Source organism: Saimiri boliviensis, chromosome 11 (assembly GCF_048565385.1).
Source record: "Saimiri boliviensis isolate mSaiBol1 chromosome 11, mSaiBol1.pri, whole genome shotgun sequence".
NCBI lineage: Eukaryota > Metazoa > Chordata > Mammalia > Primates > Cebidae > Saimiri > Saimiri boliviensis.
The window spans coordinates 90,216,691-90,232,988 of record NC_133459.1 but is presented as its reverse complement, the minus strand read 5'-3'; the positions used below and the strand labels follow the sequence as shown (position 1 = coordinate 90,232,988).

General features: G+C 45.0%; 1 protein-coding gene and 2 pseudogenes across 4 annotated transcripts in view; 1 reads left to right on the top strand and 2 right to left on the bottom strand.

Annotated features, from left to right (window-relative positions):
* Positions 1 to 2,930, bottom strand: part of LOC141579894 (tripartite motif-containing protein 64-like) — a 56,580-nt gene extending 53,650 nt beyond the window's left edge. For 3 of the 4 annotated variants that reach the window (XM_074381164.1, XM_074381165.1, XM_074381163.1), the window contains exon 1: positions 2,757 to 2,930. The gene's annotated coding sequence lies outside the window, so the exon portion shown is untranslated. The remainder of the gene's footprint in view (positions 1 to 2,756) is intronic. The other variant, XR_012512492.1, reaches the window with a different exon arrangement.
* Positions 2,931 to 4,324: 1,394 nt separating this feature from the next.
* On the top strand, positions 4,325 to 6,173 carry LOC141580416 (Krueppel-like factor 4 pseudogene; annotated as a pseudogene).
* A 4,117-nt stretch (positions 6,174 to 10,290) lies between these two features.
* Positions 10,291 to 11,815, bottom strand: LOC141580457 (telomeric repeat-binding factor 1 pseudogene; annotated as a pseudogene).
* Between the last annotated feature and the right edge of the window lie 4,483 nt (positions 11,816 to 16,298).

Sequence of the window (16,298 nt, the reverse complement as noted above, 5' to 3'; positions counted from 1 at the left end):
ATATGATCCATAAAATTTTCCTGGTAATTAGGTATACTTAAGAACAATTAAGTATAGAGTTACTGCCTTGACAGGAAGATGGTAAAGTTTTTTAAAAGACAAATAAATAAATAAAATAAAACCTGTAGCTCTGTGAGTCTCAAATAACATCTAATTGAAGTCAGTGAACATCTAGCAATCATTCTGAACACATAATTCTCTTAATACATGTTGCCTAAACTCCCAACAGATCTGACTTACCAACACTTGCATGTAGCCAAAAACTGACAATCATTTATAAATTATCACCTATGACTCCATCTTCTCTACCCACTTAAAAACATTTTACATCTTTATTTATGACTTTTTGTAGAGATGGGATCTCACTATGTTGCTCAGGTTGGTCCAGAAACAGACCCACACTGATTTCATAAATCAGATGATCATACAGCCATCTGATTTATGAAAAAAAGTGCCACACAGTCCAGAAGGACAAGGATGTTCCATTCAATATATGGTGCTACATCAAACAGTCACATCCATGTATTTTTAGTAGAGATGGCTATTTTTTAGTAGAGTAAAAAGTGAATCATGGCTGGGTGGGGTGGCTCACACCTGTAATCCCAGCACTGTGGGAGGCTGAAGTGGGCAGACTACTTGAGCCCAAGAGTTTGAGACTAACCTGGGAAAATGATGAATGCCCATCTCTACAAAAAAAAAAAAAAAAAAAAAAAAAAAAAAAAATTAGCCAGGCATGGTGGCACATGACTATGGTCTCAGGTACTCAAAAGGCTAAGGTGGGAGGATCGCTTGATCCAGGAGGTGAAAGTTGCAGTGAGCTGAGATTATGCCACCACATTCTAGTCTGGGAAATAGAGTGAAAGTCTGTCTGGAAAAAAAAAAAAGCATAAACTAAAGTAAAATTGCTATGAAGTTAACACAGAAAAAAATGTGTTCATATTCTTAGGTTAGGCATTGATTAACAGGACACAAAAAGCAGTCACCATAAAGGAAAAGATTGATCAAGTATAATTTCATTAAAATTAAGAAACTCAGGCTGGGTACACTGGCTCATGCCTGTAATCCCTACACTTTGGGAGGCCAAGGCAGGTGTATCACTTGATCCCAGGAATTCCAGACCAGCCTATGTAACATGTTAAAACCCCATCTCTACTAAAAATACAAAAAGAGCTGAGCATAATGGTGCTCCCCTGTAGATCCCAGCTACTTGGGGGCTCAGACAGGAGGATCACCAGAGCCTTGGGAGGTCAAGATTGCAATGAGCTGTAATTGTGCCATTGCACTCCAGCCTGGACAACAGAGTGAGATCCTGTCTAAAAAAGAAAAAAAAAAAAATTAGAGAATCTCCATTCATTTAAAAACACCATTAAAAGAGTGAAAAGGCAAGCTAGAGTTTGAAAAAAGAGAAATGCAACACGTGTATATCCTAGAAAGGACACATAACCAGAATAAAGTGTTACAAATCAACAGAAAAACAAGCATATCCTGAAAACAGGATACAGAGATTTAACAGGCACTTCACAAAAGAGGACATATAAATGGCAGTAAAAAAGACTCAACCTCAATACCAGGAAAAGGCAAAATGAAACCACACTGATATATTACTGCACCTCTACTCCAATGGCAAAATAACTTTTAACTGACAAGCATCAGCAAGGATGTGGGATAACCAGAATATCCTGATAAGTTTTACAACCACTTTGGGAAAATGTTCAACAATATCTGATACCTCTAAAACCAACAATGTGACTCTTACATATATACCCCAATCTAGTAATGTTCTATTTCTTGATCTGTGGTGAATTTTACTTAGTATAAATTTATTACCTGTACTTGTTTTTTTTTTTTTTTTTTTAGGTTCTCCCTCTGCCATCCAGGCCTGAGTGCACTGGCAAGATCACTGCTCACTGTAATCTCAACCTCCCAGGCTCTGATAGATCCTCCCATCTCAGGCTCCCAAGTAGCTAGGGACACACCACCACATACAGCTAATTTTTGTATTTTCAGTAGAGATGGGGTTTTGCCATGTTGCCCAGGCTGGTCTGGAACTCCTGGGCTCAAGTGGTCTGCCCACCTTGGCCTTCCAAAGCGCTGGGATTACACGTGTGATCCACTGCCCCCCGACCACCTGCACATTTCAAATTGTCAACTTCCACAGACTTCTGTAACTTTTCAAAGATTTCTTTGACACAAAGTTCTCAGAAATCTTAAAGCTAGCATTTTAGAATAGAAAACCGAGCTGCTGGTTCACAGGTGAAATTTTACCAATAAAATTTAACAACAAAAGAAAGCTACTAACGCATATCAGCTCAGAACAAAGCTTTAAAAGGACCAGCAGATCACTTTAACTTCCTCGAGCACTGGGAGTCATTCCTTCGGGTGAACAACACTGTACCCCAAAGAAATGAGAGCACTTCAAGAAAAGACTTCCTGGGGAAAGCAGCTTTACCAGAAAAAAAAAAAAAAGTAAAGCGAGGACACCACTCCAAAAGTCTTGCTGAGCTTTGGTGAAAGGATACCAAGTGAGATCATCTGAGAAGCCCCAAAGACCCGCTCCCGCCAGCGGGATTCTTCCCGGCGCCCCGACAGGAGGGCTGCTGCGGCCGCGGGGAGAGGAACCCGGCGCAGGGACTCCAGCCCGGCGGCCGCCCCGGCCAGCTCGCCCAGCAAACGTTGCGGAGGCCCCTGCGCGCGTCAACCCAGCTGCGCGCCGGGGTCCCGAACTCCCTGCCCGCGGCCTGGGGCGGCGCCCTCACCTCACAAACGCTGGTGGACTTCCCGGCAAACCTTCACTTCCCACAGGCATGGCGGCCGCCACGCCCCGCGCCTCCGCCCTCCGCAGCCCGCCCGCCTGTCCTGCGTTTCCAGAAGCACCGCACTCACTGAGGGGCTCCAAGCGGCGGCGCCACCCTCCCCTCCACTCCCCTCCACTCCCCTCCCCTGCCCTTCCCCTCCCCAGTCCCTCCCCCGCCACAGCCCCCACCCCTCCCCTCCCTTCCCTTCCTCTTCTCCTCCCCCGCCCCGCCCCCTCACCTCCCTTCTCCTCCCCTCCCCAGCCCCTCCCCCTCCCCTCCCTCCCCTCCCCTCCCCTCCCCTCCCCTCCCCTCCCCTCCTCTCCCGGCACCGCCGCTGTCTCAACCGCAGCCCATCGCCCCCCTGCGGCCGCTTGGTCCTCCGCTCCGCCGAGAGCCCCAGGCGCAGGCGCAGCGGGGCCTTAAAGGGGCCGGCCACCTCCACCGCACAGCCAGGTTAGGCCAGAGTGGGCAACAGCTGGAGCCCAGTCCTAGGAACAGCTGCGCTCCCAGAACGGGAGATACCCACTCAAAGGTTTTGGGTTCAAATAGAGCAGAAGATGAAGAACAGAGGAATTAAAAGTGAGAATCCCTCCTCAAAGGGTGCCTGGGCCGTGTTCCTTGGCAGTTCGGGTGTATTTGCAGTATTGATCAGAAATGCTGCAGCTCCACGGGACGGGACGTGTTTTAGGATGCGGTCCTTGTCTTCTGCATTAGACGCGCCCTCGGGGGCAGCCTCGGTTTCCGGTCCCCGTCCATTGGCCACCTGCCCTGTCATTGCTTTGAGGGAAGAGGAAACAATTTTCAACATTGAAACTTGCCAGGGTGTCTAAGAACCTGTCTGTAGATGAGCTGCCTAAAGATCACCGGGGAAGACTTTTTTAATGCAGATTTTCTGTTGCAAGAATTTATAATTCTCTAAATCTACATTAAGGCCCGGAAAGAATCAAGAAGGCCTAAGGAATCTGCACATATTAAGAGTGTTTCCAAGTTTCCCAAACAGAGAGAAGGAGCGGGCGCGTGGGGAGCAGAGGCCGTGGCAGGCAGCGGAGGCACCAGGAGCCGCCGAGTGACCTGCCGCCCCTCCGGTCCCCTCCCCACCCACAGGCCCGTGACCCGAGCCTGTGGCCTCTGCGCACCCAGACTCCGTGCATCCAGACTCCAGCTCCCCAGACTCCGTGCCCTGCAGCACCCACCAGTTCTCCGCCGGGGCAGTCTCACCGAGTGGCACCTCCTGCCCACTGCCCTGGCCACAGCCCCTGCGCCCACGGCAGCAACCCAGGTGACCATGATAGTGGTGGAGGACGCTGGTGAGTGGAAGAGAGGGCAGCCCGGCCACCAGGCCTACTTTCTTGCCTTGCTGATTGTCTATTTTTATAAGATTGTCTACTTTTCCAAGAACTTTGTAAACAAAGAAACTTTTTTAAAAGGATGACTCTAATTTATATTTAATCCAAAGAAGAAGGATGTCGGGCAACTTGGGGGTTTGGGTTTTGGCTTCGTTTCTAAGTCTTCTCTTCGTTGACTTTGGGGCTCAGGTGCCCCAGCTGCTTCGGGCTCCCGAGGACCTTCTGGGCCCTCACATTAATGAGGCAGCCACCTGGCGAGTCTGACAGGGCTGTCAGCGAGGCGCTGCTCCCACCTTTCTCCACGTTGGCGTCTGGCCGGGCGGGAAGGGAGAGGACACTGTGTTAAGCAGGTGCTCCAAATAACCCGATTAACCGCTGGCAGGAGGAGCTCTCCCACATGAAGGACTTCCCCCCAATGCTTCCTGGCCACGCCAGGACCTAGTGGTGGCGACCGTGGCCACAGACCTGACGGAGCCCCTGCAGCTTGCGGCGGTAGCAACCTGGCCCCCCTGCCCCGGAGAGAGACCGAGGAGTTCAACGACCTCCTGGACCTGGACCTTGTCCTCTCCAATTCGCTGTCCATCAGCAGTCGGTGGCCGCCACTGTACCCTTGTCAGCATCCGCGTCTTCCTCGTCGTTCCCGTCGAGCAGCGGCCCTGCCAGCGCACCCTCCACCTGCAGCTTCAGCTGTCCGATGCCGGCGGGGCGACCCAGGCGTGGGGACCCCACGGGTGGAGGCCTCCTCTGTGGTAGAAAGTCCGCTCCCCCTCCTATGGCTTCCTTCAACCCGGAGAATATCCACAACATGAGCCCCTCTGGCAGCTCTGTGGCGGACCTGCTGCAGCCGCAATTGGAGCCGGTGTCCACTCCACCGCTGCAGCTGCAGCTGCCAGCTGTTGGGGTGACTGGCAAGTTCGTGCTGAAGGCGTCACTGAGTGCCCCCGGGCAGCGAGTACACAGCCAGTTGTCATCAGCGGCAGCAAAGACGGCCCTGACAGCAGCCACCTGGTGGTAATGGTGGCGGCCCCCACAACGGCGGCCCGCAGCGCCCGTACCCCAAGATCAAGCAGGAGGAGTCTCCTCGTGCACCCACTCAGGCGCTGGACCCCTCCCAGCCATGGCCACGGCGGGCTGCACACGACGTCCCCCTGGGGCGGCAGCTCCCGACCCCTGGGACCTGAGGAACTGCTGAGCAGCAGGGACTGTCACCCTGCCCTGCCACTTCCCCAGCTTCCATCCCCACCCAGGGCCTGATTACCCATCCTTCCTGCCTGACCAGACTCAGCCACAAGTCCGCCACTCCATTACCAAGAGCTCAAGCCGCCCAGAGCCCAGGCCAAACAGGGGAAGACGATCGTGTCCCAGAAAAGGAAGGCCACCCACACAAAGAGTTCCCATCCCAAGGCACACCTGCGAACCCACACAGGTGAGAAACCTTACCACGGTGACTGCCATGGCTGTGGATGGAAATTCATCTGCTCAGATGAACTGACCAGGCACTACCGTAAACACACTGGGCAACGCCCGTTCCGGTGCCAGAAATGCCACCGAGCATTTTCCAGGTCAGACCACCTCGCCTTGCACATGAAGAGGCATTTTAAATCCCAGACAGTGGTTATGACCCACACTGCCAAGGGAGAATTCAGGTTTTTGTTTGTTTCTTTACCTTTTCACCTGGTCTTCCCGATGAGGGGCGGAGCCCAGCCAGAAAGCACTACATTCATGGTCAGGTTCCCAGCTGAGTCAACTTGTGAGTGGATAATCAGGAAAAAGGAGGAATCCAAAAGACAAAAATCAAAGAATCGATGGCGTCTGTGACTGGATCTTCTATCATTCCAATTCTAAATCCAACTTGAACATTCCCGGACTTAGAAAATGCAAGGGGGTGATTACCCCCTTTCTCTAAGCAAAGTGTAAAAAGGAATCAAGCCCCTTCTTCTGGGCCAAGAGAATTTTGAGCGTTAGCTGTCTCTTGGTCACTGGCAACAAAGAACTCCTGATTCTATCTCAGAATGTGGCACTTTCCTTACAACTCACTTGGTTACAACATTAGCAGTGTGAAAACAGACTAACGCCTGCACACATAGGTCTAAGTTAAATGAAAATTGACGGAAGAAGCAATGTCACGTGAACAGTAAGCATAAGGGGGTTGAAAGCATTATATTGCTACCGGTTATATTACTACCAGTAAAGAAGAGATTTTCAAATGAAATGTATTACCAGAGATTAAAAAGAGAGAGAGAGAGACATTTCACAATAACAAAAGCTTCAATCCAACAAAAAGACATGCAATCAGAAATCCGCCCAATGGCTTAACTTCAGAGTTCACAAAAAAATGGATAAAATTACAGAGAGAAATGGAGAATTCTATGAGCATGATTAGATATGTTAAAACTTTAGCAATAAATTTAAAAACTATAGAAAATTCCAACAAAGAACTAGAAAAACAAAAAGCATTAACCACACAGACTTTATGTATGTAAATACATATGAACATCAGTGAAAAAATATATATTGTCTCAAGTGTGAATTATACATTTACCAAGAGAAACTATATCTCAGGCCATCAAACAATACATTTGAAAATATTGAAATCATACAAGACGTATTTTCAGACCATATGAAAACGCATTAGAAATTGGTAGCAATAAGGTGATCCTGTGGACTGAATGTTTTGGTCGTTCCCTAAGTTCATATATTGAAACCTAATCCCTAATGTGATGCTGTTTGGAGGTGGAGCCTTTAAGAGGTGATTAAGTCATGAGGGCAGATCCCTTATTAATTAGGTTACTGTTCTTATAAAAGGGACTTCATTCAGGTCCTTTGCCCCTTCCACCATGTAAGAACACTGAGAAAAGACACCATTTGTGAATCTGGAAACACCTGAATCACACACTCATTCTGCTATTGTCTTGACCTTGGACTTCCCAGGCTCTGGAATTGTGAGAAATAGATTTCTTTTGTTTATAATCCACACAGACTATGGTATTCTGTTACAACAGCCGAAATGGACTAAGATACATGATTGTAAAAATACCAAGTATTTAGAAATTAAACATCAAAACTCTAAATGACAATTTTGTCAAAGTAGAAATTACAAGAGAAATTAGGAAATCCTCTAAACTGAAGGATATTAAAGTAAAATAAATAAGAATCTATGGGGCGCAGCTGAAATAATAGAGAAAAAATGACATTTTTAAGTACCTCTATTTAAAAAGAAGAAGATGTCAAATTAGTAACTTAGCTTCTGCCATAAGAAATGAAAAGGAACATGCAGAGGAAGGAAATAATAATGAAACTGAAGTCAATTACTTAGAAAGATAAATAAAATTAACAAATCCTAAACTTGCTTGTATGGGAAAATAATCAGTAAATTTTATAAAACCCTAACTAGATTGATCAAGACAAAAAGATACAAATTAACAATAACAGGAATAAAAGAACATCAGACCACTGTGACCTTCAGGTCAAGAAAAGGAATATTAACAATTTTATGCCAATAAGTTTGACATCCAAGTGAACAATTTCCTTGAGAGAGAAAATTCATGAAAACGGATCTAAGAAGAAATAGAAAATGTGACCAGCCACATATAAATTGTAGAAATTGAATTTGTAATTGAAATCCTTCCCATAGAGAATACAGAAGATCCAGAAGGCTTTGCTGATGAATTATATGAAACACACAGTTGAAAATAGCATCAATTTTACACACACCTTTTTAGAAATTAAAGGAGACAACTCTTTTCAACTGGATTTATGAGGCCAACATTACTCAGATTAAAAAAAGAAAATGCAGACAACAAAATTAGAAGAAAAAAGACCCAAGAACAATTATTTCCCTTGAACAAAGACCAAAAATTCAGTGCAAGATGTTAATAAATTCAAATACAAATTTTAAAAAAATATGTCACTCCAGATTGGTTTATGGGGAAGTGTTTGATTCAAATAAACTGCAAATTAAATAACACAACTCAATTAATACAATAAAAAACAGGCCGGGTGCAGAGGCTCACTCCTGTAATCCTAGCGTTTTGGGAGGCCAAGGTGGGTGGGTCACTTGAGCTCAGGAGTTCCAGACCAGCCTGGCCAACATGGCGAAATCCTCTCTCTACTAAAAATACAAAATTAGTCGAGCATGGTGGTGGAAGCCTGCAATCCCATGTACTCAGGAGGTTGAGGCAAGAGATCTTTTGAACCCAGGAGGCAGAGGTCGCAGTGAGCCAACATCACGTCACTGCATTGTACCTGGGCAACAAGAGCAAAGCTCTGTCTCAAAATAAAAATTAGCAAAGTAATACCATGTTCAGGCATCAATTTTTTAATAGTGTGTATAATTTCTACACTAAAGTCTACAAGCACTACCGACAGAAAGTAAAGAAGATCAAAATTAACAGAGAAATTGCGTATTCAAGAAGTGGAATATCCAGTGTTATTATTTCTCCAAGATTGAGCTATTAAATTAAGTGCATTTTCAATTAAGACACCGGTGAGCTTTAAAAGAAATGTTAAAAGAAATTGGCAAGCTGAAGCTACCATTTCTATGAAAATATAAATAAGTTTGAATAGCTGAAATAATTTTAAAAAGAAGGAATTTGGAGGATGCATACTGAGTAATTTCAAGATTTACTATAAACCTCTAGTAATAAAAAGCAGTGCGACATTGTTATAAAATAGGCTTAAATCAATGGAATAGAATAAAAAGCCCATGAATAGACCCACACAGACGCGGCCGATCCCAACCGTGACATGGGGTAGGGGCGCCCTCTTGTGTTCAGACGCCTTTCCTGCTGCCGGGAGCCCAGGGAGACCCAGGGGAGGTCTTGGCTGAGCAGGTGAGGATGGAGCTAAGGGCCACCGTTCTTAGCCCTGTGGCCACAGGGGGGCGTCGCCGCGCAGCTGTCAGATTCTTCTTTTAAAAAATTATCCATGTTTCTGATTATATATAGTATATAATAAGATAACAAATTCAGGAACTATGGGAAAGTAACATATAAAACCTTAATAGGAAGTAAAATACAGATTACAACACACTACCATTTGATTTTTATGCAAATGCTTTATTATTCCAATATTTTTACTCATTTGCTAAATAAAGCACACAAGTCAAAATGCTCAATAATTCTGTGAGTTTAAATCTTTAAAAAACGCAATGTTAGTGAAAAACCAAAACTGCTTAGTAAGGTATGTATGGCCTTGTTTATTACCTATCATAGACGTCAAGGTGCTCGTAGTCAATAGCTATTTAAACTTTACAGAATATTATTTTTGGTCCGATATTGATATGTTAAATGAATGTATCAGAGAATCTTATATTTATGGCATCAGGTTATATTATGTTTATGGCATCAGGCTATACAGATCTATTCAAAACCATTTTTGTCAAAGTTTAAACACTGGAACAAAAGTCAAATTGTTTCCAAGTGAGACGCAAAATGACTCTTGCTAATAGTACAGATTTTGTTCCATGGGTAATAATAAAAGTTATTTTTATTTTAGATTCAGGGAGCACATGGCAGGCTTGTTAGCTGGGTACACTGCACTGCTGAGGTGTGGGGCACAGATGATCCCATTGCCCAGGTAGTGAGCAGAGCACCCGGTAGGCAGTTTTCAGCTCTCACTCCCACCCTCCCTTCCCAGTGTCTATTGTTCACTTGTGTCCTTGGGTATTACTGCGTTCAAGTTCTTTTTTCTTTACATGAAACCATTGAAAGCAAAAGAATGTCATGCTTATAGGTTACTTTGTACATTTATCATTCTATTAATACATGTCTTAAGTAATTAAGTAGCATATTAAGGCCATAAACCAAGTCATTATCTCATACCAAAGGACTATTGTTATTCAATCATCTAGCAAATTCATTTTAATGGGTTACGTTACAGGGTTGAGGTCAGCCTACAGATACAAAATAGGTTAATTAAATTTTTTTATATCAGCTTTTAATTTTTTCATTGGAACAGGATTTGTGCGTGGGAATGCTAATGTAGCAGGCTTCAACAAATTTACAGTTTATCAAAATAAAGTTCTTAAAGAATACGATAGCATATACTTTAACTCTTATAGTACAAACCCTTATATTAATTGATGGTCACAGAAAAATACTGTAACGATTTAAAGTTTTAAAATACATCAATGATGCAAGTTTCAAACAAAATGTAGCAATCAAAATACTTAATTGTCCTTTCACCAAGCTTTTACAAACACAATGAGTCTTCACTGTCTGAGCAAATCCATTTTAGTTTCTTCATTGTACCTTTTAACATGACATTTGTCAGGTTGTTGAATTTATACTGCAACAGTACTTTAGATGTTACCCTCTCGAAATTTCCTCACTCCAGAGCTCAAATTCTTGTCTTCTTCCCAAAGACACATCTGTCTTTTTCTAGCTCAGTGCTTTTCAGGAGTCACCAGCTGACCCTTTGAAACAGGTATCGTACTTTCACTGACTCTTCTGCTTTCTTTTTTCTTTCTTGCACTTTGAAGAGTTCCTGCTCTTCTTTCTTTCTTATTAAGGTCTTGTTGCTGGGTTCCATGTTTCAACTTAGATAAGCAAAGATTCTTGTGAGACCTTTTTCTTGTATCCAAATTAGCTTCGGTTTCCATTTCAGCATCATTACCATTGGGTTTCTCTTGAGAAGTTATTGTTCTTGCTCTTTTACTTTCTATGCTTTTGCGCCTGCCTTCATTAGAAAGGTGGATGATTTTTCACTTAGCACATAATTCACATAACTCTTCATTTACTCCATGGAATGAAATGTATCTTTCTGAGAGATTATCATAAGCAATTTCCTTTTTAAAGGCATATAAGAATTTGGATCACCAAATATTCTTTTTTTTTTTTTTTTTGAGACTGAGTTTCGCTCTTGCTACCCAGGCTGGAGTGCAATGGCACTATCTCCACTCACCGCAACCTCCGCCTCCTGGGTTCAGGCAATTCTCCTGCCTCAGCCTCCTGAGTAGCTGGGATTACAGGCACGCACCACCATGCCCAGCTAATTTTTTTTTTTTTTTTTTTTTTTTTTTTGTATTTTTAGTAGAGACGGGGTTTCACCATGTTGACCAGGATGGTCTCGATCTCTTGACCTCGTGATCCACCCGCCTCGGCCTCCCAGAGTGCTAGGATTACAGGCATGAGCCACCGCGCCCAGCCCACCAAATATTCTTTCAAAGATTTCTGCTTCTTTAAAGTTGCCATTTTCCGTACAAACAGCGATAGCCTGAATTTCGATTAAATTCTCTATTTCTTCGTGAAGTTTGTCCTGTTCCTTTTCCACTGAACCCCAGATCATCAGGGCTGTTCCAAGGGTGTCATTCGTTCATCATTTTCAAACTGTGCATCCAGGTTTTTTTCCTGCTGCAATTCGTATCAAAAACTGACATATGTGTGCAGTTCTCAATGGATAAGCGGTTGGACTGGGTGGTCCGTGAAGAACAGCCTCGGTGCTGCCAGGGGCGAGCGTCCTCCGAGCGGCTGAGGAAACAGAGCACCCAGCCGGCAGCCACGGCCTTGGCCTCGGCCGCAAAGCCGGGCCCTTCCCCTGGGCGCCCCCAGCCGCGCCTGGCACCGAGCGGCTCCTCTCCGTGTCGCCCCGTTTCTGCCCGGCAGCTCCCCTATCCCCACAGCCGCGGGCCGCGCTCGGATTCTGCGGAGCAGCGGAGGGAGGAGTGGGGGTGAGTCAGGCAGAGACACGGAGCCGGGCTGGGCATCGGCGGGGTGAAGCAGCCTCTGGCAGCCAGGGACCCCACCCGCGGGAGGAGCGGGAAGCTCTGGAGCCGTCCCTGAGGTTTCTGTCTCCTCATCCCCTCTCCAGCCCTCCGGGCCCACCCTCCAGAAAACCGGAAAGAAGAAACGTTTTCTTCTGCTCCTTCTTTCTTTTCAGCGCTCCTTCTTCCTGTGACAGCAGTGACACGTGCGCAACTTCTTCCCGGGAAGGGCGCCCGAGGCGTGATCACGCGCTCATTTCTGGCAGAGGAACTGGGGTATGGGGAGGGAGGAGAACATGGTGAAAAGTCCCTCTCGTGGGCAAGGCCCTCTCCAGTGACCGCCCAGTTTACCCAGGTGTGGCTGTGCAGTGGGGCCAGACCGAGGCCCTCCCAGGCATCACGGTTTATCCAGCACCCCAGGTGTCCATACCTCAGAGCCTCTGCACAGCCACTCCCCTGCCTGGAAACTCATCTCCAGGGCTCCCTTCCCCGCCCCCCACCCCACGTTCTCCTCATGCCCCCCGGAGCCTGTCTCTGCACTGCCCACTTGGCATCTCCCATCCCCCTCACCCCACCCTGCTTTGTTTTTGTTCGCAACCCTTTTACTAACATTTAAGAATTCTTTACTTATTTGTTTTGAGAGACAGGGTTGTGCTGTTACCCAGGCAGGAATGCGGTGGTGCAATCTTGGCTCACCATAGCCTCAAACTCCTGGGCTCAAGTGATCCTCCCACCTCAGCCTCCCAAGTAGCTGGGACTACAGGTGTGTGCCATCACACTCGGCTAGTTTTGTATTTACTTTTGGTACAAACGGAGTCTTGATATGTTTCCCAAACTGTTCTCAAACTTCTGGCCTCAAGTGGTCCTCCCGCCTCAGCCTCCCAAAGTGCTGGGATTACATACATTTGTGCCCAGCTATGAATGTATTTATTTTAATTGCTTATAGTCTTTCTGTCCTCTAGCATACATGCTTTATGAGGACAAGGACAGTGATTTTGATTGTTCACAGCTGCCTCGAATAGTGACTGTTACTTTAAATATACTTGTTGAGTGAATAAATGAATGAATGAATGCACACATAGACTCATACACCAATGCACACAGACAAAAAGATGTTGTCACACATATTGACACACATTCTTACTTAGACACTCTCGACACAATGACACATCCACACACAACTGACATTCTCATGCACATGCTCTTGAATGCTTTTAAAGGCCTGATATATTTTTTTTCTTCTCTCTCTCACTCTTTTTTTTTGAAACATGGTCTTGCTGTGTCACTGAGGCTAAATTGCAGTGGTATGATCACAGTTCACTGTAACCTTGAACTCCCAGGCTGAAGCAATGCCCCCACTCAGCTTCCCAAGTAGCCAGAACCACAGGCACCTGCCACCAGGCTCATTAATTTTTTAGTGTGTTGTAGAGATGGGGTCTCGCCATGTTGCCCAGGCTGCTTTCAAATACCTGGCCTAAAGTGGTCCTCCCATCTCAGCCTCTAAAAGCTCTGGGATTGGATATGAGTCACCTCAGCTAGTCTTGAAGTTTAATTTTCATTCAACATGACGTTGTGAACATTTCTCATGTGATTATGTAGTATTAGCTTTAATTTTTTTCTCCAAGTTATTTAAAAATTTTCAGAGTCCAAAAGTTGGAAAGAATACAATTGTCACCATAGATCTAATTATTTCCTTTGTGTATGTAATAAATTATATTTCCACGATTTTTGCTGAAACATTAGGCAATCACTTGCCAACAGCATGACCTTCATTTCTAAATACTTTGTTGGTCATCTCTTAAAAAATAACATGTTTCCGACAACAATGTTATTATTACACTGAAGAGAGTTACTACAATTCCCTAATATTACAGAATTTCAAAGTGATGTGAAATTGCCTTAACCATTTCCCGCATGTCTTTCTTGTGGAGGTGAGCAGCGCTTGGGAGCTCCAGCCCTCTCTGAGTTTCTGTTCTCCCTGCAACTTCTCTCTCCAGCCCCTTGAGACCAACATTCAGGGAAACTGAAAAGTAGAAAAATTTTCTTCTACTCTCCATTGCTCAGTTGTATTTTTTTTTTTTAGGGTCCCATTTACTTAGTTTTCTTTTATTTGAGAAAAACACCTCCACGTCCACATAATATTCCAAGGTGCGGAGATATATATTGGCATTATGAAATCTGAGCACAGCTCCCCTGGGCCTTGGTCCCCTCAGCAGGGCAGAAGAGGGCTCCTGTGCTGGGATCCACGGGGGACCCAGAAGTGGCACCCCCTGAAGAAGGCATCAGGGTAGACCTGAGACCTAGAATGAGCTCACTTCCTTTCCTTGGGGTCAAGAATCAATCCTCTAAGAAGCCCGCTGTGTCAGGAACTCCAAACTGTCATCAGGTGGTCAAGAAAGGTCCACACAGCACGGAGACCCAACCACTCCACCATCCTCACTTCCATGGACAGAGCCCAGGTGAGAGCCACCCCTTCTCCTCCTCCCCTGCCTCCCACAGCCTCAGCACCATCGTCTTCCTCAAGCCCACCACGACTGAGCTTATCATGCCCTCTCCCTGTTTGTGTCAGTCACGCTGGGTCCCCCACATACTCTGCACTTGAATCCACGAGGCTCTGCACACTCCTCTTCTGTCCACATCATCCTCCCTCCCCAACTCCACAAATCTTCCCACTGCACCCCCTGGAATTCTCAGTCCATGATCAGCAAAACCTCCACATTCTCTCTCAGGATGTCCCTGCACCTCGCAGCTCCAGCAGAAACCTGGGTTTCCTGGAGGACACAGAACCTTGTGTCCTCCTTGAAAATTTGAAGTTTAAAAATATGGACTGCTTCACGAACTTGCATGTCACCCTTGTGTAGGGACCATGTCCTTGTGTGTTCCTTGAAAACTCTGGACATTAGACATTGTCGGATGGATAGATTGCAAAACCTTTCTCTCACTTTGTAGCTTGTCTGTTCACTCCGATAATAGTTTCTTTTGCTGCGCAGGAGCACTTTTATTTAATTAGATCTCATTTGCTAATTTTGGCTTTTGTTGCAATTGCTTTTGACATTTCCTTCATGAAATTGTTGACTTTTCCTATGTCCTGAATGGTATTGCCTAGATTTTCTTCTAGAGTTTTTATAGTTTTGTGTTTTACAATTATGTCTTTAATCCATCGTAGTTAATTTTTGTCTAAGGTGTAAGGAAGGGGTCCAGTTTCAATTTTTTGCATATGGCTAGCCAGTTCTCCCAGCACCATTTATTAAATAAGAAATCTTTTCCCGGTTGCTTGTTTTGTTAAGTTTGCAAAGATCACATAGTTGTAGATGTGTGGTCTTATTTCTGAGTTCTCTGTTCTGTTCCATTTGTCCATGTGTCTGTTTTTGTACCAGTACCCTGCTGTTTTGGTTACTGACCTTGTAGTACAATGTGAAGTCAAGTAGCATGATGCCTCCAGCTTTGTTCTCTTTGCTTAGGATCATCTTGGCTATACAAGCTCTCTTTTTAGTTCCATATGAATTTTAAAGTAGTTTCTTCTAATCCTGTGAGAGATGTCAGTTTCATGAAAACAGCATTGAATCTATAAATTACTTTGGGCAGTGTGGCCATTTTCACGATATTGATTCTTCCTATCCATGAGCATGGAGTGTTTTTCCATCTGTTCGTGTCCTCTCCCATTTCCTCGAGCAGCGATTTGTCATTCTCCTTGAAGAGGTCCTTCAATTCCCTTGTTAGCTGTATTCCCAGGCATCTTATTCTGTCTGTCTGTTTGTTTGTTTTGACATGGCGTTTTGCTCTTGTTGCGCAAGCTGGAGTGCAATGGCACCATCTCAGCTCACTGCAACCTCCCAGGTTCAATCGATTAACCTGCCTCAGCCTCCTGAGTACCCAGGATTACAGGTGAATGCCACCATGCCCAGCTAATTTTTGTATTTTTAGGAGAAACTGGATTTCACCAAGTTAGCCAAGCTGGTCTCAAATGAGATCTCAGGTGATCTGCTGGCTTCAGCATCCCAAAGTGCTGGAATTACCGGCATGAGCCACCACACCCGGCCCTCTTATTCTGTTTGTAGTAATTGTGAATTGGAGTTTATTTATTATTTGACTCACCGCTTTTGTATTGTTGTTGTATATAAATGCTTGTGACTTTTGCACATTGATTTTTGTATCCTGAGACTTTACTGAAGTTGCTTATCAGCTTAAGAAGCCTTTCTGCTGAGACAATCAGGATTTCTAGATACAAAATCATGTCATTTGCAAAGACAATTTGACTTCCTCTCTTTTTATCTGAATATCCTTCCTTTCTCTGACCTGATTGCTCCTGCCAGAACTTCCAACACTATGTTGAAGAGGAGCAGTGAGAGAGGCCATCCTTGTCTTATGCTGATGTTAAAGGGAAATGCTTCCAGCTTTTGCCCATTCAGTATGATATCCGTTGTGGGTTTGTCATAGGTGGCTACTATTATTTTG